The sequence below is a fragment of the Sapajus apella genome, unplaced genomic scaffold, assembly GCF_009761245.1.
Source record: "Sapajus apella isolate SASKATOON/1434 unplaced genomic scaffold, GSC_monkey_1.0 scaffold233, whole genome shotgun sequence".
Taxonomy (NCBI): Eukaryota; Metazoa; Chordata; class Mammalia; order Primates; family Cebidae; genus Sapajus; species Sapajus apella.
The window spans coordinates 47,927-73,887 of NW_022437173.1; the positions used below are offsets into that span (position 1 = coordinate 47,927).

At 45.5% G+C, this 25,961-nt stretch overlaps 2 long non-coding RNA genes across 2 annotated transcripts in view; one reads left to right on the forward strand and one right to left on the reverse strand.

Annotated features, from left to right (window-relative positions):
• Positions 1-9,522: 9,522 nt before the first annotated feature.
• Positions 9,523-21,097, forward strand: LOC116544859. The gene is made up of 2 exons (XR_004266070.1): positions 9,523-9,575; positions 20,994-21,097. It is a non-coding gene; the product is annotated as an uncharacterized LOC116544859 (long non-coding RNA).
• The window catches only part of LOC116544858, a 19,099-nt gene continuing 14,076 nt past the window's right edge, over positions 20,939-25,961 (reverse strand). The window contains exon 3 of the long non-coding RNA XR_004266069.1: positions 20,939-21,044. This is a non-coding gene — a long non-coding RNA (uncharacterized LOC116544858). The remainder of the gene's footprint in view (positions 21,045-25,961) is intronic.

Here is a 25,961-nt window from a genome sequence, read left to right on the forward strand (position 1 = left end):
CACACACACACACACACACACACACACACACACACCCCAAAACAAAAAAATACTCAAGGTGATAGAGTATTCTATGTATTTAGAAGAGTATTTTGTGTGTATATGATTAACTGATATAAATGATAAAGATATATGATGAAATATACACCATATATTTTTAAGAGCTTATCTCAAAGAAAGTTCCACATGTCGTATGCTCACAGAAGAATAATTCCTACACATGGAGTTAAAGGTACTGATGGCTGCAGGCGGTGGCTCACGCCTGTATTCTCAGCACTTTGCCAGGCTGAGGTGAGTGGCTCACTTGAAGTCAGGGGTTTGAGACCACTGTAGCCAACATGTTGAAAACCCATCTCTCCTAAAATATATATATATAAATATACGCGCGCGCGCGCGCGCACACACACACACACACACACACACACACACACACACACACAGACAAAAGTAGCCGGGCGTGGTGGTTGGCAATTCCAGCTACTGGGGAGGCTGAGTCAAGAGAATCATTTCAACCCCAGAGGCAGAGGTAAGTGTGACTATAAGCATGCTCTGCAAATGTATTACCAAGATCAGCATCAACTTCAACGTTGCTTTTCTCAAACGGTAACACTCTAAAGGGAAGGCCTTTGGTTCCTTTCAGACAACAGAAAGCGCTTCCCTTTAGAGGGTCACAGCATGAGATCTTCTTGCTCCAGCACTCTGAGTTTTTCTTGAAATTTTCCTTGACCAGGTTAAACTGGACACAAAAATAAAGATGCATTTATTTTCCCTGTTTGCATGTTTTCTGGAACCCAGAACATACACCCTTAAAGGGGCCATCTGCAGTTCCTTGCTTCAAAGGCTCATCAGGTTAGCCTTGTTCATCACAGAGCAATCCTCCTGAGTTTTCTCGTCAAAGAGAGAAAGCAGTGCCCACCAGACATACCTTATCTTTAACCAAGAGAATTAGGCTGAATTTGTAGAGAACAGCAAAGGATTTTGAGCCAAGTGTTCAGTTGGGTTCCAGTACACCGACATCAGTCCTGATGACAGCGAACAAAATGGAATCTAAGATGTTGAAGAATATACATTGTCACGCACACAAACATCGTCCAGCATAGACCACAGGCTAGGCTGACTCAAGAGGACCACGTGAGGCTAGGCGCGGTGGCTCACACGCCTGTAATGCCAACATTTTGGGAAGGCGAGGTGGGAAAAGCAGCTGAGGTCGGGACTTGGAAACCAGCCTGGCCAACATAGTGAAACCCCAACTCTACTAAAAATACAAAATTTAGTTGGGTGTGGTGGTGAGGGCCTCTAATCACAGCTACCTGGGAGGCTAAGGCAGGAGAATTGCTTGAACCTGGGAGGCAGAGGTTGCAGTGAGCTGAGATCGTGCCACTGCACTCCAACTGGGGCACCAAGAGGTAAACTCAGTCTAAAAATAGAAAAATTTTTAAAAAGTAGCAGGGCATGATGATGGTCACCTGTATTCCCAACTACTTGGCAGACTCAGGGGTAAGGACTTTCTAGTGAGCAGATGTCCCGCCACTGCACTCCAGCATGGGCAACGAAGACAGAGTGCATCTCAAAAATAAAAAAAATAGAGGCCCACTACAGCTCAAGAGATCTCACTGGAAGTGCCATGCACTCCAGCCTGGGCAACGGAGACCCTGCCCTGGAAAAGGCAAAACAAAAACAGAACCCCAACATCATCCAAGTCTGATTATAGGCATGCTCTGCAAAGGTATTACCACGATGATCAGCCTCAACTTCAACGTTGCTTTTCTCAAACGGTAACACTCTAAAGGAAGACGCATTCGTTTCTTTTGGAAAACAGAAAGCGCTTCCCTTTAGAGGGTCACAGCATGAGATCTTGCTCCAGCATTCTGGGTTTTCTTTTGAAGATTTCTGTTGAAATTTTCTGGAATCCAGAACATAAACCCTTAAGAGGACCATCTCCAGTTCCTTGCTTCACCACAAGGCAATCCTCCTGAATTTTGTCCCCAAAGTGAAAAGGCAGTGCCTCCTAGACATACCTTATATTTAATGAAGAGACTGGGCTGCATTTCTAAAGAACAGCAATGGATGTTGAGCTACGTGTTCACTTGAGTTCCAGCACAGGGACACACAGTCCTTAGGAAAGCACCCAAATGGAATCTAAGACGTTAAACAACAAACATTGTTATACACACAAACGTCTTCCAGTATAGACCACAGGCTAGGCCATAAAAGTTCCTCAGTAGAATTTGAACAGAAATACACCAGGCTGAGGGCAGTGGCTCATGCCTGTAATTCCAGCACTTTGGGAGGCACAGTCAGGCACAACATTTTACATTAGGAGTTCAAAACCAGCCTGGCCAACATGGCAAAACCCTGTCTCTTTTAAAAATTCAAAACATTAGCCAGATGCAGTGATGGGTACCTATAATTCCAGCTACTCAGGAGGCTGAGGCAGGAGAATCACTTGAACCCAGGAGGAGGAGGTTGCAGTCAACTGAGATTGAGCCACTGCACTCTAGTCTGGGCAATAGAGGGAGACTCCACCTCAAAAAAAAAAAAAAAAATACACAAGTCCGGGTGTGGCACGGTGGCTCACACCTCTAGTCCCATCACTTTAGGAGGCTGAGGCAGGAGGATCACATGAGCTCAGGAATTGGAGGCCAGCTCGGGCAACATGGTACAATCCCCTCTACACAAAAACTACAACAGTTAGCCAGGTGGCTGGGCATGGTGGCTCATACCTGTAATCCCAGCACGTTGGGAGGCTGAGGTGGGTGGATCACTGACGTCAGGAGTTAGAGATGAGCCTGACCAACATGATGAAACCCCCTCTCTACTAAAAATACAAAGTTAGCCGGGTGTGGTAGTGCATGCCTGTAATCGTAGCAAAACAAAAAAAAACACACTATTGTCCAAGTCTGATGATAAACATGCTCCGCAAACATATCAAGATCAGCATCAACTTCAATGTTGCTCTTCTCTAACAGTAATCCTCTAAAGAGACGCACCTTCTTTTCTTTCAAGTCAAAAAAAGTGCACCCCTCTAGAGAATCGCCGCATGAGATCTTCTTGCTCCAGCGCTCTGGGTTTCTTATTGAAATTTTCCTTGAGCAGGTTAAAATGGACACAAAAATAAAGATGCATTGATTAGCCCTGTGTGCCTGTTTTCTGGAATCAGGAATATAAACCCCTCAAAGAACCCTCTCCAGTTCCTTCCTTCAAAGATTCAGCAGGTTAGCTTTGTTCACCAATGGGCAGTCCTCCAGTTTTGTCTCCAAAGAGAAAAAGCAACGCTCACTAGACCTACCTTATACGTAACCAAGAGAATGGGTCTGGATTTGAAGAGAACAGCAATGGATGTTGAGGCAAGTGGTCACTTGTTCCAGCACGGGAACACAAAGTCCAGATGGGAGCATCCAAAATGGAATCTAAAATGCTGAGGAATATAAATCATCATACACACAAACATCCACCAGGATAGAGCACAGGTTAGTCCACAAAAGCTCCTCAATAATATTTGAACAGAAATACATAAGGACAGGTGGGGCATGGCAACTCCCATTTCCAGCCCCAGTACCCAAGTAGGCCGAAACAGCAGGATCACTTGTGCTCAGGAGTTAGAAATGAACCTGGGAAACATGGTGAACCCTCATCTGTAAAAATACAAAAGGCAGCCAGATGGCGGGGGGTACGTACCTGTAGACAGCTCTTCAGAAGGCTGAGGTAAGAGGTGGAGGTGGCAGTGAGTGGAGATTGCACCGCTGCACTGCAGAATGGGCAACAGTCCCAGACCTTGTATAAAAACAAAAAAAGGGCACAAACAAAAAAATGCAAAAGTGATGAGTATTCTCTGTGTAGAGTATTTCGTGTGTATATGACTATATTATCTATAAAACATAATACGATATGCCGGGCGTGGTGGCTCAAGCCTGTAATCCCAGCACTTTGGGAGGCCGAGGCGGGTGGATCACAAGGTCAAGAGATCGAGACCATCCTGGTCAACATGGTGAAACCCCATCTCTACTAAAAATACAAAACATTAGCTGGGCATGGTGGCGTGTGCCTGTAGTCCCAGCTACTCAGGAGGCTGAGGCAGGAGAATTGCCTGAACCCAGGAGGCGGAGGTTGCGGTGAGCCGAGATCGCGCCATTGCACTCCAGCCTGGACAACAGGAGCGAAACTCTGTCTCAAAAAAAAAAAACCACAAAAAAAACAAACAAAAAAAAAACCATAATACGATAAAATGTACATCACACATTTTTGATACCCTGCCTCAGAAAGAGAAAGTTCCATATATTGTATCCTCAATGAAGAGTAATTCCTATACAGAAATGATGGCTTTGGCAGCACACATTAAAAAAATTGCAATGATAGAGATTACCATGCCCGCTGCACGAAGCCACACCCAAATTAATGACGGATGGGCCCTATATTTAAAATTAGGAAATACAGGTCAGGTGTGGTGGCTCAAGCCTGTAATCCCAGAACTTTGGGACACTGAGGCGGGTCCATCATCGGAGGTCAGGAGTTTGAGACCAGCATGGCCTACATGGTGAAACCCAGTCTCTACTAAACACAAACAGTGAGCCGGGCATGATGGCGGGCACCTGTAATTCCAGCTATTCAAAGGCTGAGGCAAGAGAATTGCTTGAACCTGGGAGGTAGAGGTTGCTGGGAGCCGATATCGTGCCATTGCACTCCAGCATAGGTGACAAGAGTGAAACTCCATTAAAAAAAAAAAAAAAAAAAAAGGTGGGGGGAGAGCAGGGTGAAAATCTCAGGAGCACTCTCCCAGTACACACCTGCTCCTTCCAGGTCAAACCCGAACCCCTAACTGTCCCCAGCCAGCTGCCTGGCTCTCCTCTCCCCTCAGTTCATCCTGCCTGCACTGCTGCAGGCCCTGGTGTTCCCAGTCCAGATGCCTTCACTCCTTCAAGTGTCCCAGGGGGGACACCTCGCAGTTCTCAGGGAGGAACATGGGATTTGCCACCATTGTAGGCTTCCCGGACCTCAGGCTCTGCCCACCCCACTCCATTCCAAAAGGATGTTCTGCCCAGTTCTCCCAGCCTCCTGCTTCCCTCCAGGGACCACCCTTCAGTGATACAATTCACACTGCAGACAGCCAGGACCACCCATTCAAGACAGGTCTATGTGACATGCCCACAAGTGGGAGATCCAGAGCTAGAGAGATGTGGAGAGGCTGCAGGGTATGGGTGGAAGAGTGGGGAGGGAACTGGCTGCACATGGGAATAAGCCTCTGAGGGGTAATGAAAATTCTCCAAACATGAGTGGTGGTGGCGGCAAATATGCTAAAATAATTCACATTTCAGAGTAAAGTTCAAAAGATTACTTGCTCAGTTCATAAAAGTCAGAGACAGGGTCAGGCATGGTGGTCATGTCTGTAATCCCACCACTTTCAGAGGTGAAGTTGGGTTGGTCACCTGAGGTCAGGATTTCCACATCAGCCTGGCTAGCATGGTAAAACCCAGGCTATTAAAAAAAAAAAAAAAAAAAAGGAAAAAAAAAATCAGTCAAGGGGTGGTGGCATGCACCTGAAATCCCAGCTACTCTGGAGGCAGAAGTTGCAGTGAGCCAAGATTGGGCCACTGCACTCCAGCCTGGGGGACAGAGTGAGACTCTGACTCAAAAAATGAAAGAAAAAAAAAAAAAAAAAAAAAAGGCTGGATGCAGTGACTCACACCTGTAATCCCAGCACTTTGGGAGGCTGAGGTGGGTGGATCACCTGAGGTCAGGGGGTGGAGACCAGCTTGGCCAACAAGGTGAAACTCCGTCTCTACTAAAAATAAAATTAAAAATTAGCCGGGTGTGGTGGCGGGCAGCTGTAATCCCAGCTACTTTGGAGGCCACGGCAGGAGAATTACTGGAACCCTGGAGGCGAACACTGCAGTGAGCCGAGATTGCACCACTGCCCACAAGCCTGAATGACAGAGTGAGCGTCTGTCTCAAAACGAGTAAAGATCGCGTCAACTCAGAAGGCAGAGATCACATTAGTGCACTCCAGTTTGGGTGACAGAGCGATATTGCTTCAAAATGTTAAAATTGAACCAAAGTACATGCCTTGCTCTCTTCTTGCCTGTGCATGATTTAAATGTTCACCTGTAGTCCCAGCTACTAGGGAGGGGTAAGAAACAGACTCCAGTTTAGCCTGGGTGGTATAGCGAAACCCCCATCTTGGATATGGAAAAATTAAATCAAGTATGCATTAATTTATTCATTCCTTTTGAGCCAGCCTTGCTCTATCGCCCAGGCTGGAAGGCAGTGATGCAATCTCAGCTCACCACAACCTCCCAGGTTCAAGCCTCAGCTTCAGCCTGTTGCGTACCTGGGACTACAGGTGCATGTCACCATGCTTGGCTAATTTTTGTATTTTTATTTTTCTTTCATTTTTTTTGAGACAAATTTCGCTGTCGTTGCCCAGGCTGAAGTGCAATGTGTGATCTTGCCTCATCACCACCTCTGCCTCTTGGGTTCAAGTGATTCTCCTGCATAAGCCTCCCGAGTAGCTGGGATTACAGGTATGTGCCACCATACCTGACTAATTTTGTAGTTTTAGTAGAGACGGGGTTTCTCCATGTTGGTCAGGTTGGTCTCAAACTCCCGACCTCAGGTGATCCGCCCGCCTCCGCCTCCCAAAGTGCTGGGATTACAGGCGTGAGCCACCACGCCCAGCCAACTGTGCATTTATGATGTGGTCATAAATGCAGCTCCGTGCTTTTGCTAAGTAGTGCATGTTCCATCTTCAAGGGACAACGAGGTCCCCTTCAATTCTACCTCAACCCAAATTGTGTCCTATAAAGCACTGCAGGCATAACTTCCATGGCATGAAAGGTGTTGAGTGCTTGGGGAAGAGGCATCTTTCACTACGGTGACAAGAGCTGCCGTGCACCCCACCTGTTATTAGGGAGCCCCTGCTAGGGTCCTCCAGGTTTTGTGGAACTGTCTGTGGTTTTGTCCCATGCAACATTTATCACCGTGGCTGAGGTTCATCTTGTCTACAATAGGTTTCTTATATTAGCCACAGCCAACATTTCACATCTTACCAAGCAACTGGCATTTAGATGCGAGGTTTTGCCCAGTGGGATGGTCACTGAGATGGTGGAATAGGATAACCAGTGCAGCTGCAGTCAGAACTCACTGGGGTTGGCATTATTGGGTGAGGACTGGATCAACTACACTTTCCTGCAGCACAAGGAGATCTGAGAAATGATGGCAAGTTGTTGGAGAAAAAAATTTTTAGTGTCAGGGACAAGAACATTAAACTGAAAAGACACGAATAAATAGGAAAAATAAGAAAATTTTATTAATATTGACATCCATTGGGGATTACAGACTAGACTGGATAGATATGGAGGTTTACTTACTCTTTTTTTTATTTTTATTTTTTGAGACAGAGTCTCAGTTTGTCACCCAGGGTGGAGGGCAGTGGGGTGATCTTGGCTCACCGCAACCTCTGCCTGTCGGGTTCTAGGGATTCTCCTGCCTCAGCCTCCCAAGAATCTGGGATTACAGGCGTCCACCACCACACCTGGCTAATTTTGTATTTTTCAGGGTTTCTCCATGTTGATCAGGCTGATCTTGAACTCCTGGCCTTGGGTGATTCGTCTGCCAAGGCCTCCCAAAGTGCTGAGATTACAGGTGTGAGCCACCACACCCGGCCTTGTAATCTGTTTTTAAAGAGATGGGATCTTGCTATGTTGGCCCAGGCTGGAGCGCAATGACTATATAAAGATGTGATCAGTGCTTGCTATAGCCTTGAAATCAAAGAAAGAACACTTGCACCCCAGTCTTTACAGTAACTGGGACTCTGTGTGCCCCAGGTTGCTAGCCCTATCACCTATCTTTGAAAGAGGTCATCAGGACAAGGGGGCTCATCCATTTAGGATCACTTAAGCTCAGAAGTTGAGACTATCCTGGGCAAAAGAGACCCCATCCTACCAAAAATGAACAACTTAGCCAAGTGTGGTGGCACGCCCCATGTAGTCCCATCTACTTGAAAGGGTGACTCAATAGGACCAGTTCAGGCTGGACATGGTGGCTCATGCATGTAATCCCAGCACTTTGGGAGGCCAAGGCAGGTGGATCACTTGAGATCAGGAGTTGAGACCAGCCTGGCCAACATGGTGAAACCCCGTCTCCCCTAAAAATATAAAAATTGGCAGGGTGTGCTGGTGGGCACTTGTAATATCAGCTACTTGCAAGGCTAAGGTGAAACTGGGGAGGTGGGAGTTGCGACGATTGCAGATCCAGCCAATGCACTCCAGCCTGGGTGACAGAGTGAAATTCTATCTCTAAATAAAGAGAGGACCACTTGAGCCCAAGAAATCCAAGTTGAAAGTGCCACCCCACTCTAGACTGGGCAACAGAGAGCCAGTCTTAGAAAAAAACAAAAACAAAACCCCACCATTGTCCAAGCCTGATTATAAGCATGCTCTGCAAATGCATTACCAAGATTAGCAACAACTTCAACGCCGCTGTCCTCAAACCGTAACACTCTCAAGAGAAGCGCCTTTTTTTTTTTTTTGCAGACAAAAGAAAGCGCTTCCCTCGAGAGGATCACAGCCTGGGATCTTCTTGCTCCAGCACCACAGATTTCTTGATGAAATCTTCCTTGAGCAGGTTAAAATGGACACAAAAGTAAAGATGCATTTATTGGCCCTGTTTCCATGTTTTCTGGAGCCCAGAATATAAACCCCTAAAAGGACCATCTCAGTTCACTGCTTCAAAGGCTCAGCAGGTTAGCCTTGTTCATTAAGGGGCAATCCTCATGGGTTTTGTTCTCAAAGAAAAAAAGCAATGCCTACTAGACATACCTTATCTTTAACCAAGAGAACTGGGCAGGATTTCTAGAGAAGAGCCATGGATTTTGAGCCAAGTGTTCACTTGAGTTCCGGTATAGGGGCACACAAGTTCTATATACTGTATGCTCACATAAAGAATACTTCCTACACGTAAGTGCTTGCTCTGATAGCACACATAAAAAATGAATGGAATGGGCTGGGCGCAGTGGCTCACACCGGTAATCCCAGCGCTTTGGGAGGCCGAGGCGGGTGGATCACGAGGTCAAGAGATCAAGACCATCCTGGTCAACATGGTGAAACCCTGTCTCTACTAAAAATACAAAAATTAGCTGGGCGTGGTAATGCGCGCCTGTAGTCCCAGCTACTCGGGAGGCTGAGGCAGGAGAATTGCTTAAACCCAGGAGGCGGAGGTTGCAGTGAGCTGAGATTGCGCCACTGCACTCCAGCCTGGTGCCTGATAAGAGAGCAAAACTCTGTCTCAAAAAAAAAGAATGGAATAACAGAGATTACCACGGCCCCTGCATAGAGATGAAATCCAAATTCCTAATGGGTGCCAGATTTAAAATTAGAAAAAAAAAAGGCCAATGAGAGTGGCTCATGCCTGTAATCCCAGCACTTTGGGAAGCCTACGTAGGTGAATCACCTGAGGTCAGGGGTTTGAGAACAGCCTGGTCAACATGGTGAAACAACCTCTAAAAACATAGAAGAGAAAACACAAAAATTAAACATGCATGGTGGCATGAACCTGTAATCCCACCTACTCAGGAGGCTGAGGTTGCAGTGAGCCAAGATAGTGACACTGCATTGCAGGCTGAACGACAACAGTGAGACTCCCTATCAAAAATAAAAATATAAGAGGATCACTTGAGCCCAAGAGATCTTGGTTGGAAGTTCCACCCACTCCAGCCTGGGCAACAAAGACCTTGCCTTGGAATAAAACAAAACAAAAGTAAAACCCCGCCATCATCCAAGTCCGAGTATAAGCATGCTCTACAAATGTGTTACCAAGGTCCGCATCAACCTCAAGGTTGCCTTTCTCAAACAGTAACTCTCTACAAGGCTGCACTTTCTTTTCTTTCAGACAACAGAAAGCGCTTCCCTGTAGACGGTCACGGCCTGAGATCTTCCTGCTCCAGCACTGTGGATTTTTTGCTAGCATCTTCCTTGACCAGGTTAAAATGGACACAAAAGTAAAGATGCATTTATTGGCCCTGTTTGCCTGTTTTCTGGAATCCACAACATAAACCTGTAAACGGACCATCTCCAGGTCCCAGGCGTCAAAAAAAAAAAAACAGCTTTGATGTATGAGGTTAGCCTTATACATCAAGAGGCAATTCTGAATTTTGTCTCCAAGAAAAAAACAATGCCTACTAGACATACCTTATCTTGAACCAAAATAATTGGGCTAGATTCCTAGAGAAGACCAGTGGATTTTGAGCCAAGTGTCCACTTGAATTCCAGTATTGGGACACACAGTCCTGGTGGGGGCATCCAAAATGGAATCTAAGGTATGAAGAATACACATTGTCATAGGCACAAACATTCTCCAGGGCAGATCACTCCTGAATAAAATTTAAACAGAAATACACAAGTATGGGTGGGGCATGGTGGCTCACACCTCTAATCCCAACAGAGACGGGAGGATCACCTGAGCTCAGGAGTTCGAGACCAGCCCTGGCAACAGGGTATAACCCATGTGTATGAAAAATACAAAAGTCAGCCAGGTATGGTGGTGCATGCAAGCAGACAGCTATTCAGGAGGCCTAAGTGGGAGGTGGAGGTTGCACTGAGCTGAGATCGCAACACTGCATTCCAGCCTGGGCAAAAAAGTGAGACTCTGTCTCAAAAATCGATAAATAGATAATAAAAATACAAAAATTCAGCAGGCGTGGTGGAACAGGTCTGTAACCCCAGGTGCCTGGGAGACTGAGGCAGGAGAATTGATTGAACCCAGGTGGCAGATGTTGCAGTGAGTGGAGTTCCTGACATTCCAGCTTGGGTCACAGAGCGAGACTCTGTCCCAAAAAAGAGGACCACTTGAGCCCAATAAATCTAGGTTGGAAGTGCCACTGCACTACAGCCTGGGCAACACATACCCTGTCTTAGAAAAACAAACAAACAAACAAACACAGAAACCCAACATCATCCACGTCTGATTATAAGCAAGCTCTGCAAATGCATTACCAAGATCAGCATCAATTTCAGCGTGGCGTTTCTCAAACGGTGACACTCTAAAGGGAAGCGAGTTCTTTTCTACCAAATAACAGAAAATGCTTCCCTTTAGAGGGGCACAGCATGAGATCTTCTTGGTCCAGCACTTCACGTTTGTTGGCGTTTTCCTGGAGCAGGTTAAAATGGACAGAAAAATAAAGATGCATTTATTGGCCCTATTTGCATGTTTGGTGAAATCCAGAACAAAAACCTCTAGAAGGACAATCTCTAGGTTTCTTGCTTCAAAGGCTCAGTAGGTTAGCCTTGTTCATCAAGGGGCAATCCACGTGAGTTTTGCCTTCAGAAAGAAAAAGCAATGCCTAATACACATACCTCATATTTAACCGTGAGAATCAGGCTGGATTTCTATAGAACAGCAATGGATTTTAAGCCAAGTGTTCACTTGAGTTCAGTACAGGGACACACAGTCCGGATGGGAGCAGCCAAAATGGAGTCTACCATGTTGAAGAATACACATTGTTGTACACACAAACATCTTCCAGGGTAGACCGAGACCCTGCCACTGCCCTCCAGCCTTAGAGACTGGGAGACTACGTCTCAAAAATAAGTAAAAATGAAAAAATGTAAATATTATACAGGCATGGAATTAGGCACCTATAATCCCAGCTACTCAGGAATCTGAGGAAGGAGAATCCCTTGAAACTGGGAGGTGAAGGTTTCAGTGAGCCAAGATCATGCCACAGTACTCCAGCCTGGATCACAGAGCAAGACTCTGTCCCAAAAAAGAGGAACATTTGAGCCCCAGACACCTAGGTTGGAAGTGCCACCACACTCCAGCCTGGGTAACAGAGACCTGGTCTTAGGAAAAAAAAAAAAAAAAAAAGCAGAACTCCACCAACATCCAAGCCGGATGATAAGCATGCTCCGCTAAGGTATCACCAAGATCAGCATCAACTTCAATGTTGCTTTTCTCAATCTTTAACTCTCTAAAGGGAAGTGCCTTGTTTTCTTTCAGACAACAAAAAGGCGCTTCCCTTTGGAGGGTCACAGCATGAGATCTTCTTGCCTTGCACTCTGGGTTTATGAATTCTTTTTTGACCAGGTTAAAATGCACACAAAAATAAAGATACATTTATTAGCCCTATTTGCATGTTTTTTGGAACCCAGAACATAAACCCTTAAAAGGACTATCTCCAGTTCCTTGCTTCAAAGGCTCAGCAGGTTAGCCTTGTTCATCAAGGGGCAAGCATCTTGAGTTTTGTCCACAAGGAGAAAAAGCAACGCCCACTAGACATACCTTATATTTAACCAAGAGAACTGGACTGGATTTCTAGAGAACAGCAATGGATGTTGAGCCAAGTGTTCACTTGAGTTCCAGTACAGGGACACACTGCAATGGGAGCATCCAAAATGGAATCTCAAATGTTGAAGAGGATAGGCACGGTGGCTCACACCTGTAATCCCACCACTTTGGGAGGCCAGGGAGGAGGATCACTTGAGGTCAGGAATTAACACCAGCCTGGCCAACATGATGAAACCATCTGTCTGCTAAAAATACAAAAATTAACAGGGAGTGATGGTGGGTGCTTATAATCCCAGCTATTTGGGAGGCTGAGGTGGGAGAATCGCTCGAACCTGGGAGGCAGGAGTTGCGGTGAGTAGAGATCCTGTAACTGCACTCCAGCCTGGGTGATAGAGTGAGACTCCGCCTCAAAAAATAAAAAATAAAATTAAAAGAGGACCACTTGAGTCCAAGAGATCTAGGTTGGATGTGCCACCACACTACAGCCTGGATAACAGAGACCCTGTCTTAGAAAAAACAAAACAAAAACAGAACCCCAACAGCATCCAGGTCTGATTATAAGCATGCCCTGCAAATGTCTTACCAAGATCAGCATCAACTTCAACATTGTTTTCCTCAAACGGTAACACTCCAAAGGGACGCGACTTCTGTTTTTTCACATCACAGAAAGTGCTTCCCTTTAGAGGGTCACAGCCTGAGATCTTCTTGCTCCAGCATCGTGGATTTTTGTTGGAATCTTCCTTGACCAGGTTAGAATAGATACAGAAATAAAGATGCATTTATTTACCTTCTTTGCGTGTCTTCTAAAATCCAGAACATAAACCCCTAAAAGGGCCAGCTCCAGGTCCATGCTTCAAAGGCTCGGCAGGTTGGCCCTGATAATCATAAGGCAATCCTCCTGAGTTTTTTCGCCAGAAATAAAAAACAATGCCTACTACATATACCTTATATTTAACCAAGAGTACTGGGCTGGATTTCTTGAGAAGAGCAATGGATTCTGAGCCAAGCGTTCACTTGAGTTCTAGCACAGGGACACACAGTCCCTATTGGAACATCCAAAATGAAATCTAAGCTGTTGAAGAGTATACAAGGTCATACACAAATATACTCCAGAATAGACCACCAGAGACTAGGCCATAAAGTTCAAAATCCATGGCTAGAAGCCAGAACGTAAACCCCTACAGGGACCATCTCCAGTTCCTACCTCAAAGGCTCAGCAGGTTAGCCTTATTCATCAGAACGCAATCTTTTTTAGATTGTCCAAAGAGACACTCCAACCTGGGTGTCACCACCAAATTCTCTCTCAAGAAAGAAAAACAAAAGGACCTGTTGAACCCAAAATATCTAGGTTGAAAGTTTCCCCACACTCTAGCCTGGGTAACAAAGTCCCAGTCTTAGGAAAAAAAAGCAAAGCAGAAACAGAACCCAGCATCATCCAAGTCTGATTATAAGCACGCTCTGCAAATGTCTTACCAAGATCAGCATTAACTTCAATGTTGCTTTCCTCACACAGTTACCCCCTAAAGGGGGGCGCGTTCGATGCTTTTCTTGAAGACAACAGAACACACCACCCTTTAGAGGGTCACAGCATGACATCTTCTTGCTCCAGGACCATGGGTTTTTTTGTGAAATTTTCCTTGACCAAGTGAAAATGGACACACCAAAAAGATGCATTTGTTGGCCCTGTTTGCCTGTTTCTAGAATCCAGAATATAAACTCCTAAAAAGACCATCTCTAGTTCCTTGCTTCAAAGGCTCAGCAGGTTAGCCTTGTTCATGAAGGAGCAATCCTTCTGAATTTTGTCCCCAAAGAGAAAAAGCAAGGCTTACTAGACATACATTATATTTAACCAACAGATTGGGCTGGATTTCTGGAGAATAGCAATGGATTTTGAGCCAGTGTTCACTTGAGTTCCAATGCAGTGACTCACAGACCCGATCAGAGCATCCAAAATGAAATCTAAGATGCTGCAGAATATACACTGTCATATACACATACATCCTCCCAGAATAGACCACCACAGGCTAGGCCATAAATCACCTCAAGAAACCCCATCTCCTTAAATACAAAATTAGTTGAACATGATGGTACCTGCCTGTATTCCAGCTGCTCAGAGGGTGAGGCAGGAGAATCACTTGAACACGGGATGCAAAGGTTGCAGTTAACCCAGACCGTGTCATTGCACACCAGTCTAAGCAACAAGAGTGAAATTCCATCAAAAAACAAACAAACAAACAAACAAACAAAAAACATGCAAAAAAAGCTCCCTAATAAAATTTGAGGATAAACACACAAGTAAGGGTAGGGCATGGGTGATCACATTTGCAACTGCAGCACTTTAGGAGGCCAAGGTGGTCAAATCACTTGAGCTCAGGAGTTCAAGACTAGCCTGGGCAACAGGGTGAAACCAAGCCTGTACAAAAAATACAGAAGTTAGCCTGGTATACTGGTGCGTCCCTGTAGACAGCTATTCAGGAGGCTGAGATTGGAGGTGGAGGTTGCCATGAGCCAAGACCATATCACTGCAATTCGGCCTGGGCGACAGAGCCAGACTCTGTCTCAAAAATCAATTAATCAATCAATAATAAAACTATAAAAACTAGTTGAGTGTGATGGCACATGCCTGTAATCCCAGCTGCTCAGGAGGCTTAGGCAAGAGAACTCCTTAAGCCCAGGAGGTGGAGGTTGCAGTGAGTGGAGTTCCTGCCACTGCACTCCATCCTGGGTCACAGAGTGAGACTGCCCCAAAAAAGAGAGCCACTTGAGCCCCACAGACATAGGTTAGAAGTGCCACTGTACTCCAGCCTGGGCAACAGACACCTTGTCTTAGGAAAAGGAAAAAAAACCAAAACAAAAAACCCAATATCATCCAATTCTGATTATAAGCACGTTCTGCAAAGGTATTACCAAGATCAGCATCCGCTTCAACGTTGCTTTTCTCAAACAGTAATCCTCTAAACGGGTACACTTTCTATTTCTTTCAGACAAAGAAAGTGCGCCCGTCTAGAGGGTCACAGCCTGAGATCTCCTTGCTCCGAACCGTGAATTTTTCGTTGAAATCTTCCTTCACTAGGTTTAAATGGAGACAAAAATAAAGATGTATTTATTGGCCCTGTTTGCATGTTTTCTGCAATGCAGAATACAAACATCTAAAAGGACAATCGTGAATTCCTTGGTTCAAAGGCTCAGCAGGTCAGCCTTGTTTATCATGGGGCAATCCTCCTGAGTTTTATCTCTGGAAAGAAAAAGCAATGCCTACTACACATACCTCATACTTAACCAAGAGAACTGGGCAAGATTTCTAGACAAAAGCAATGGATTTTGAACCATGTGTTCACTTGAGTTCCAGTGCAGGGACATGACTGACCTCAGGTGACCCTCCTGTCTTGGCCTCCCAAGGTGCTGGATTTACAAGTCTGAGCCACTGTGCCTGGACTATTCCCATATTTTAAATTAGTAAAATATAAAAATAAAAAAAAGATGTCCACACCTAAACAGCAAGTCATTTGCTACTCAAGTACAACCCAAACACATTGTTTATCTAAAATACAAACTAAACTGGGGGTGGGGTATGAACCAAGGAACAGTCCTTCCTTTCCTCTTGCCTGTGCATGAGTTATTATTCACGTGTTCCCATCTATGAAGGATGGGGGAGGGGCAGAGGCGGGAGGATCTAACCCTAGTTTAGCCTGGGCAGGATAGTGAGACACATGTGTCATGCACCCAAGAGTTCTGCTTCATTTACTCAATAAACACTGAAACTCCATGCATTCCACCTCCGTGCTCTAGTTAAGCAGTCCACATCCCATATTCAAGGGACACTGAGGTCCCCTTCAACTCTACCTGACCCCAAGTGACGTTCTATAAACCAGTGCTAGAATAATTTCCATGGAGTTAAAGGTGTTGATGGCCACCCATGGTGAAACACACCTGTATTCTCACCACTTTGGGAGGCTGAGGTGAGCGGCTCATTTGAAGTCAGGGGTTTGAGAACAGCCTGGCCAACATGGTGAAACATAATCTCTACTAAAAAAATATATACAAAAAGTAGTCGGGTGTGGTGGCAGGCAAACTGTAATTCAAGCTACTCAGAAGGCTGAGGAAGGAGAACTGCTTAAACCCAAGAAGCAGAGGTTGCGGTCAGCAGGATCTCCCTATTGCCCTCCAGCCTGGGAGAAAGCGAGACTCTGTCTCAAAAAATATAATATAGATGAATCATTTAAAACAATAAATACTAACTGGGCGTGATGAAGGGCCCCTGTAATCCCAGCTACTCGGGAAGCTGAGGAAGGAGAATCACTTAAACTTGGTATGCGGAGGTTGCACTGAGTCAAGATTCCATCACTGCACTCTAATCTGGGTAACAGAGCAAGACTCTGTTCCAAAAAAGAGGACCATTGAGGCCCAAGAGACCTAGGTTGGAAGTTCCACTACACTCCAACCTGGGCAACAGAGACCCAGTCTTAGAAAACAAACAAACAAACAAATAATAAACAAAACAGAAACCCACCATCATTCAAGTCTGATTATAAGCATGCTCTGCAAATGTATTACCAAGTTCAGCATCAACTTCAACGTTGCTTTGCTCAAACGGTGACACTCTAAAGGGAAGCGCTTTGCTTTTTTTTTGTACAACAGAAAGTGCTTCCCTTCAGAGGGTCACAGCATGAGATCTTCTTGCTCCGGCACTGTGGGTTTTTTGTTGGAATTTCCCTTGACCAGGTTAAAATGGACACAAAAAATAAAGATGCATTTATAGCCCTTGCTTGCATGTTTTCTGGAATCGAGGACATAAACCCCTAAAAGGACCATCTCCAGGTCCTTGCTTCAACGGCTCAGCAGGTTAGTCTTGTTCAAAGGGAAATCCTCCAGAGTTTTGTCCTCAAACAGAAAAAGCAATGCCTACTAGACATACCTTATCTTTAACCAAGAGAATTGGGCAGAATTTCTGGAGAACAGCAACGGACGCTGAGACAAGCGTTCACTTGAGTTCCAGCACAAGGAACACACAGTCCATATGGGAGCAACCAAAATGAAACCTAAGATGCTGAAGAATATGCATTGTCACACACACGAACATCCTCCAAGAGGCCACAGTCTAGGCTGACTCAAGAGGACCACTTGAGGAGGGGCATGTGGCTTACGCCTGTAATCCCAGTGTTTTGGGAGGCCAAGCGGAGCAGATCACCTTAGGTCAAGAGTTCAAGACAAGCCTGGCCAAAATGGCGAAACCCCGTCTCTACTAAAAACACAAAAATTAGCTGGGTGTGGTGGCGGACGCTTCTAATCCCACCTTCCCAGGAGGTTGAGGCAGGAGAATCGCTTGAAGGCAGGAGGGGGAGATTGCTGAGATTGTGCCATTGCACTCCACCCTGGGCAAAAGGGAAAACTCCATCTCAAAAATAAATAAATAAATAAAAATAAATTTAAAATAAGTAAAAAGGGGATCCCTGGAGCCCGAGAGATCTCGTTCTAAGTGCCACCCACTCCAGCTTGGGCAACAGAGATCCTACCTTGGAAAAAAACAAAACAAAAACAGAACCTCGACATGATCCAAGTCTGACTATAAGCATGGTCTGCAAATGCATTACCAGGATGAGCATCGACTTCAACATTGCTTTTCTCAAACAATGACACTCTAAAAGGATGCACGAACTTTTCTTTCAGACAACAGAACGTGCTTCCCTCTAGAGGGTCACAGCAGGAGATCATCTTGCTCCAGCACTCTGGGTTCTTTGTTGGAATTTTCCTTGACCAGGTTAAACTCGACACAAAACGAAAGATGCCTTTATTTGCCCTGTTTGCATGTTTTCTGGAATCCAGAACATAAACCCCTAAAAGGACCATCTCAGTTAACTGCTTCAAAGGCTCAGCAGGTTAGCCTTATTCATCAAAGGGTAATGCTCCTGAGTTTTGATCCGAAAGACAAAAAGCAATGCCTTTGGTTTATGCCCCTCCCCCAGTTAAATCTGTAATTCTGATAAACGATGTATTTGAGAGCTACTTGAATAACAAATGATTTGCTATTTAGGTACGGGCATCTTCCCCCCTCCCCAATTTTAAATATAAGACAAAGCCGAATACAGTCGCTCACACATTTATTTCCATCATTTTGGGAAGCTGAGACAGGAGGATCACCTGAGGCCTGTTGCTCAAGACCAGTCTGGCCAACATGGTGAAAATCTGTCTCTACTAAAAATACAAAAAAAAAAAAAAAAAAGCCGGGTGTGGTGGTGGGCACCTGTAATCCCAGCTACTTGGGAGGCTGAGCATCAACTTCAACGTTGCTTTTCTCAAACAGTAACTCTCTAAAGGGAAGCACTTTCTCTTCTTTCACACAACAGAAAGTGTTTCCCTCAAGGGGGCTACAGCAAGACCTTCTTGCTCAAGCACCATGGATTTTTTTTTGCTGGAATTATCCTTGACCAGGTTAAACTGGACACATTGCATTCCAGCCTGGGCAACAGGGTGAGACTCCATCTCTAAATAAATAGATAAATAGAGGACACCTTGAGCCCGAGGGATCTAGGTTGGAAGTGCCACCACACTCCAGGCTGGGCAAAAGAGAGCCTGTCTTGGCAAAAAACAAAACCAAAACAGAACCCCACCATCAGACAAGTCTGATTATAAGCTTGCCCTGCAAATGTATTACCAAGATCAGCATCAACTTCAACGTTGCTTTTCTCAAACCGTAAACCTCTAAAGGGGAGCGCCTTCTTTTCCTTCAGACAACAAAAAGCGCTCCCCTTTGGAGAGTCACAGCATGAAATCTTCTTGCTCCAGCACTCTGGATTTTTTGTTGGAATTATCTTTGTCTCCAAAAAGAAAAAGGAATGCCTACTAGACATACCTTACTTTTAACCAAGAGAATTGGGCTGGATTTCTAGAGATCAGCAATGGATTTTGAACCATGTGTTCACTTGAGTTCCAGTACAGGAATACACGGTCCCGATGGGAGCATCCAAAATGGATTCTAAGTTAGCTGGGCATGGTGGCACACATCTGTAATCCTAGCTACTCAGGCGGCTGAGGCAGGAGAACTGCTTGAACCTGGGAGGCAGAGGTTGCAGTAAGCAGAGACTGTGCCACTGCACTCCAGCCTGGGTAAGACAATGAGACCCTGTCCCAATCAATCAATAAGAAATAGAAAAATAATTCAACAATTACCGGGGCATGGTGGCTCATGCTTCTAATCCCAGCTGCTTGGCAGGTTGCGTGAGGAGAATGGCTTGAAACCGGAAGGCACAGGGTACACTGAGGAGAGTTTCTGCCACTGCACTCCAGTCTAGGTCACAGAGTAAGACTGTCCCAAAAAAGTGGATCATTTCAGCCCAAGAGATCTAGGTTGGAAGTGCCACTCCACTCCAGCCTGGGCAACAGACACCTGATCTTAAGAAAAACAAAAACAAAAACAACATCTTTTATCATCTAAGTCTGACCATAAGCATGTTCTGCAAACGTATTACCAAGATCAGCATCAACTTCAACGTTGCTTTTCTCAAACAGTAACCCACTACAAGGATGCACTTTCTTTTCTTTCTGACAACAGAAAGCGCTTCCCTGTAGACGGTCACAGCCTGAGATCTTCCTCCAGTATGTTGAATTTTTTTTTTTTTTTTTGGAATCTTTCTTGACTACGTTAAAATGAACACAAAAAAGCCAGGGGTGGTGGCTCACGCCTGTAATCCCAGCACTTTGAGAGGCCGAGGTGGGCGGATCACGAGGTCAAGAGATCAAGACCATCCTGGCCAACATGGTGACACTCCTCTACTAAAAAAGTACAAAAATTAGCTGGGTGTGGTGGTGTGTGTCTGTAGTCCCAGCTACTCAGGAGGCCGAGACAGGAGAATTGCTTGAACCCAGGAGGCGGAGATTGTGGTGAGCCAAGATTGCGCCACTGCACTCCAGCCTGGCACCTGGCGACAGAACAAGACTGTGTCTCAAAAAACAAATGAACACAAAAAACAAAGATGTATTTACTCTCCCTGTTTTCGTGTTTTCTGGAATCCAGAACATAAACCCCTAAAAGGACCATCTCCATTTTCTTACTTCAAAGGCTCAGTAGGTTAGCCTTCATCATGAAGCAGCAATCCTCCTGACTTTTGTCCTCAAAGAGAAAATGCAATGCCCACTAGACATACTTTATCTTTAACCAAAAGAATTGGGCTGGATTTCTAGAGATCAGCAATGGATATTGAGCCAAGTGTTCGCTTGAGTTCCAGCACAGAAACACATAGTCCCCATGGGGCTATCCAAAATGGAATCTAAGATGTTGAAGAATACATTGTCAGAGGCACAAACATCCTCCAGGATAGAGGCCAGGCTATGCAGCAAAAGCTCCTCAATAAAATTTGAGCAGAAACACACAAGAACTGGTTGGGCACAGTGGCTCACACCTCTCATCCCAGCACTTTAGGAGGCCGAGGTGGGAGGATCACTTCAACTCAGGGGTTCGAGACCAGGCCCGGCAACATGGTGAACCCACATCTATACAAAACATACAAAAGTTCGCCAGGTGGTGGTGCATACCTGCAGACAGTTATTCAGGAGGCTGAGGTGGGAAGTAAAGATTGCAATTGAGCCGAGATAGCACCGCTGCACTCCGGCCTGGACAAAACAGTGAGATTCTGCTTCAAAAATAAATAAACAATAAAAATACAAAAATTACCTGGGTGTGGTGGCACATGCCTGTTATCTTAGTTGCTCAGGAGGCCGAGGCAGGAAAATTGCTTGAACCCAGGAGGCATACGTTGCAGTGAGTGGAGTTCCTGACACTGCACTGTGTCACCAGGGTCACTGGGTGAGACTCTGTCCCAAAAAAGAGGACCACTTGAGCCCAATAGATCCAGGTTGGAAGTGCCACGGCACTCCAGCCTGGGCACCACACACCCTGTCGTATGAAAAAAAAAAAAAAACAGAACAAACACAAAACGCCAACATCATCCACGTCTGACTATAAGCATGTTCTGCAACTGTGTTACCAAGGTCAGCATCAACTTCAACATTGCTCTTGTCAAACGGTGACACTCTAGAGGGATGTGCTTTGTTTGTTTACAAACAACGGAAAGCACGCCCCTCCAGGGCGTCACAGCCTGGGATCTTCTTGCTCCAGCACTCTGGGGTTTTTGTTGGAATTTCCCTTGACCAGGTTAAAACGGACACAAAAATAAAGATGCATTTACTGGCCCTGTTTGCATGTTTCCTGGAATACAGAACATAAACCCCTAAAAGGACCATCTTCAGTTTCTCACTTCCAAGGCTCAGCAGGTTACCCTTGCTCATCAAGGAGCAATCCTCCTGAGTTTTGACTCCAGAAAGAAAAAGCAATGCCTACTAGACATACCTTATCTTTGGCCAAGAGAATTAGTCTGGATTTCTAGAGAACAGCAATGGATTTTCAGCCAAGTGTTCACTCAAGTTCCAGTACAGGGACACACAGTCCAGATGGGAGCATCCAAAATGGAATCTAAGATGTTGAAGAATGTACACTGCCGCAAACACACATCTTGTTGCATATGTAAGCTGATCATGCACGCATAATTTCAGCTTCATTTACCCAATGAAAATTCAAATCCCATGCACTCCACCTCTGTGCTCCTGGTAAGCAGTGCACATCCCATTATCAAGGGACACTAGTGTCCCCTTCAATTCCACCTGACCCCAGGTGAGGTTCTATGTAGAAACCAGTGCCAGAATAATTTCCAGCATGTAAAAGGTGATCGTGGCTCGCCGAAGTGGCTCGCACCTGCATTTTCAGCACTTTGGGAGGCTAAGGCGGGCAACTCACTTAAGAGCTCAGGGGCTAGAGACCAGCCTAGCCTACAGGGTGAAACCCATCCTCCACTTAAACAAATGTAGCCAGGTGTGTTGGTGGGCACTTGTAATTCCAGCTACTTGGGAGGCTGAGGCAGAAGAACTGCTTGAACCCAAGAGGCAAAGGTTGCAGTTAGCCAAGATCCTGCCACTGCACTCCAGGATGGGTGACAACAAGACTTCGTATCAAAAGTAAATAAATAAGAAAGAAAAATGCAAATATTAGCCAGGCGTGGTGTTAGTCACCTCTATTCCTAGCTACTCAGAAATCTGAGGCAGGAGAATCCCTTGAAACTCGGAGGCGGGGGTTGCAGTGAGCTGAGGTTGAGCCACTGCACCGCAGCCTGGCTCACAGGGCAACACTCTGTCCCAAAAAAGAGGACCATTTGAGCACAAGAGACCTACATTAGGAGTGTCACCACACTCCGACCTGAGCAACAGAGACACTATCTTAAAAAAAAAAAAAAAAAAAAAAAAAGAACCCCACCATCATCCAAGCCAGATGATAAGCATGTTCTGCAAAGGTATTACCAAGTTCAGCATCAACTTCATCGTTGCTTTTCTCAAACGGTAACACTCTAAAGGAAAACTCATTCATTTCTTATAGACAACAGAAAGTGCTTTCCTTTGGAGGGTCACAGCATGAGATCTTGCTCCAGCATTCTGGGTTTTCTGTGGAAATTTTCCTTGACCAGATTAAAATGGACACAACAATAAAGATGCACATATTGGCCCTGTTTGCATGTTTTCTGGAATCCCAGACATAGGCCCTTTTAAAAGGACCATCTCCAGTTCCTTGTTTCAAAGGCTCAGCAGGTTAGCCTTGTTCATCAAGGGGCAAGCATCTTGAGTTTTGTCAAAGAGATGAAGCAATGCCTACTAAACATAACTTATATTTAACCAAGAAATTGGGCTGGATTTCTGGAGAACAGCAATGGATGTTGAGCCAAGTGTTCACTTGAGTTCCAGTTCAGGGACACACTGCAATGGGAGCATCCAAAATGAAAACTCAAATGTTGAAGAGGATAGGCACGGTGGCTCACACCTGTAATCCCACCACTTTCGGAGGCCAGGGAGGAGGATCACTTGAGGTCAGGAATTGACACCAGCCTGGCCAACATGGTGAAACCATTTGTCTGCCAAAAATACAAAAATTAACAGGGTGTGGTGGTGGGTGCTTATAATCCCAGCTATTTTGGAGGCTGAGGTGGGAGAATTGCTGAACCTGGGAGGCAGGAGTTGTGGTGCGTGGAGATCCTGTAACTGCACTCCAGCCTGGGTGATAGAGTGAGACTCCGCCTCAAAAAATAAAAAATTAAATTAAAAGAGGACCACTTGAGCCCAAGAGATCTAGGTTGGAAGTGCCACCACACTCCACGCTGGGCAAGAGAGACCCTGTCTTAGAAAAAAACAAAACAAAAACAGAACCCCAACATCATCTAGGTCTGATTATAAGCATGCCCTGCAAATGTCTTACCAAGATCAGCATCAATTTGAACGTTGCTTTTCTCAAACAGTAACCCCCCTGAGGGAAGCGACTTCTTTTCTTTCAAACAGAAAGTGCTTCTCTCGGGAGGGTCACAGCATGAGATATTCTTGCTCCAGCACAATGGGTTTTTTGTTGGAATTTGTGCAACAAGGTTAAAATGGACACAAAAATAAAGATGCATTTAGTGGCCCTGTTTGCATGTTTTCTGGAATCCAGATCATAATCCCCTGAAAGGACCATCTCCACTTCCTTGCTTACAAGGCTCAGCTGGTGACCCCTTGTTCATGAAGGGGCAATCCTCCTGAGTTTTGTCTCCAAAGAGAAAGAACAATGCATACTAGACATACCTTATCTTTAACCAAGAGAATTAGGCTGGATTTCTAGAGAAGAGCAACGGATGTTGAGCCAAGTTTCACTTGAGTTCCAGCACAGGGACACACAGTCCCAATGAGAGCATCCAAAATGGAATCTAAAATGTTGAAGAAAATACACTGTCGCACACGCAGACATCCTCCAGGATAGACTACAGACTATGCTGTAAGAGCTCCTCAGTACAATTTCAACAGAAATACACAAGTATGGGTGTGTTGCGGTGGCTCGCATCTCTAATCCCAGCACTTTAGGAAGCCGAGGCAGGAGAACCACTTGAGCTCAGCAGTTTGAGACAAGCCTGGGCAACATAGTGAAACGTCATCTGTACAAAAAATACAAAATGTAGCCAAGTGTGGTGGTGTTCACTTACGGACACTAATCCAGGAGGCTGAGGTGGCAGGTGGAGGTGACAGTGATCAGAGATGGCACCACTGCACACTGGCCTTGGCAATATAACCACGCTGTGTCTCAAAAAAGTTAAAAAGACTTACACAAACACACACAACCTCAAAGTGATGTAAGAATATTCTCTGGCCGGGCGCGGTGGCTCAAGCCTGTAATCCCAGCACCTTGGGAGGCCGAGGCGGGTGGATCACGAGGTCAAGAGATCGAGACCATCCTGGTCAACATGGTGAAACCCCGTCTCTACTAAAAATACAAAAAATTAGCTGGGCATGGTGGTGCGTGCCTGTAATCCCAGCTACTCAGGAGGCTGAGGCAGGAGAATTGCCTGAACCCAGGAGGCGGAGGTTGCGGTGAGCCGAGATCGCGCCATTGCACTCCAGCCTGGGTAACATGAGTGAAACTCCGTCTTAAAAAAAAAAAAAGAATATTCTCTGTGTGTAGAAGACTATTTTGTGTGTCTATAATTATATAAGATTGTATAATGAAATACACATCGTGTATTTTTGAGATCCTGACCAAAAAAAAAAGTTTTTTCTTTTTTTTTGAGGATATACTATAAGCTCACATGAAGAACACTTCCTACATGTAACTGCTTGCTTTGGCAACACACATAAAAACATGAATGGAATGACAGAGATTACCAAGGCCTTTGCACAGAGGTGACACCCAAATTCACGATGGATGCCATGTTCGACATTAGAAAAAAAGGCTGAGTGTAGTGGTTCATGCCTGTAATCCCACCATTTTGGGAGGCCTAGGTAGGCAAATCACCTAAGAACAGTCTGGCCAACATGGTGAAACTGTGTCTAAAAATATATTTTTTTAAATCTGACAGGTGGGTACGTGCATGCAATCCCAACTACTTGGGAAGCTGAGATTGCGGTGAGCTCAGATCATACCACTGCAGTCCAGCCTGGCAGACACAGCAAGACGCTGGCTCCAAAAACAGAACAAAAAGAACTGCTTGAACCCAGGAGGCAGAGGTTGCAGTGAGGTGAGGTTACACTACTGCACTTCATCCCAGGCGACAGAGTGAGACTGTCTCAAAACGCCAAAGATGGAAACAAAGAACAGGCCTTGATCTCTTCTTTCCTGTCCATGTGCTCACTGAAGGTCAGGAGTTGGAGACCAACTTGGCCAACATATTGAAACCCTATCTCTACTGAAAAAGACACAAAAATTAGTGGGGCATGGTGGCATGCACTTGCAACCTCAGCTACTTGAAAGGCTGAGGCAGGAGAGTCACTTGAACCTGGGATTGTGCCACTGCCCTCCAGCCTGGCGGACAGGGCGAGCCTCTGTCTCAAAAATGAATACATCAGCCGGGCGCGGTGGCTCAAGCCTGTAATCCCAGCACTTTGGGAGGCAGAGGCGGGTGGATCACGAGGTCAAGAGATCGAGACCATCCTGGTCAACATGGTGAAACCCCGTCTCTACTAAAAATACAAAAAATTAGATGGGCATGGTGGTGCGTGCCTGTAATCCCAACTACTCAGGAGGCTGAGGCAGGAGAATTGCCTGAACCCAGGAGGCGGAGGTTGCGGTGAGCCGAGATCGCGCCATTGCACTCCAGCCTGGGTAACATGAGTGAAACTCCGTCTCAAAA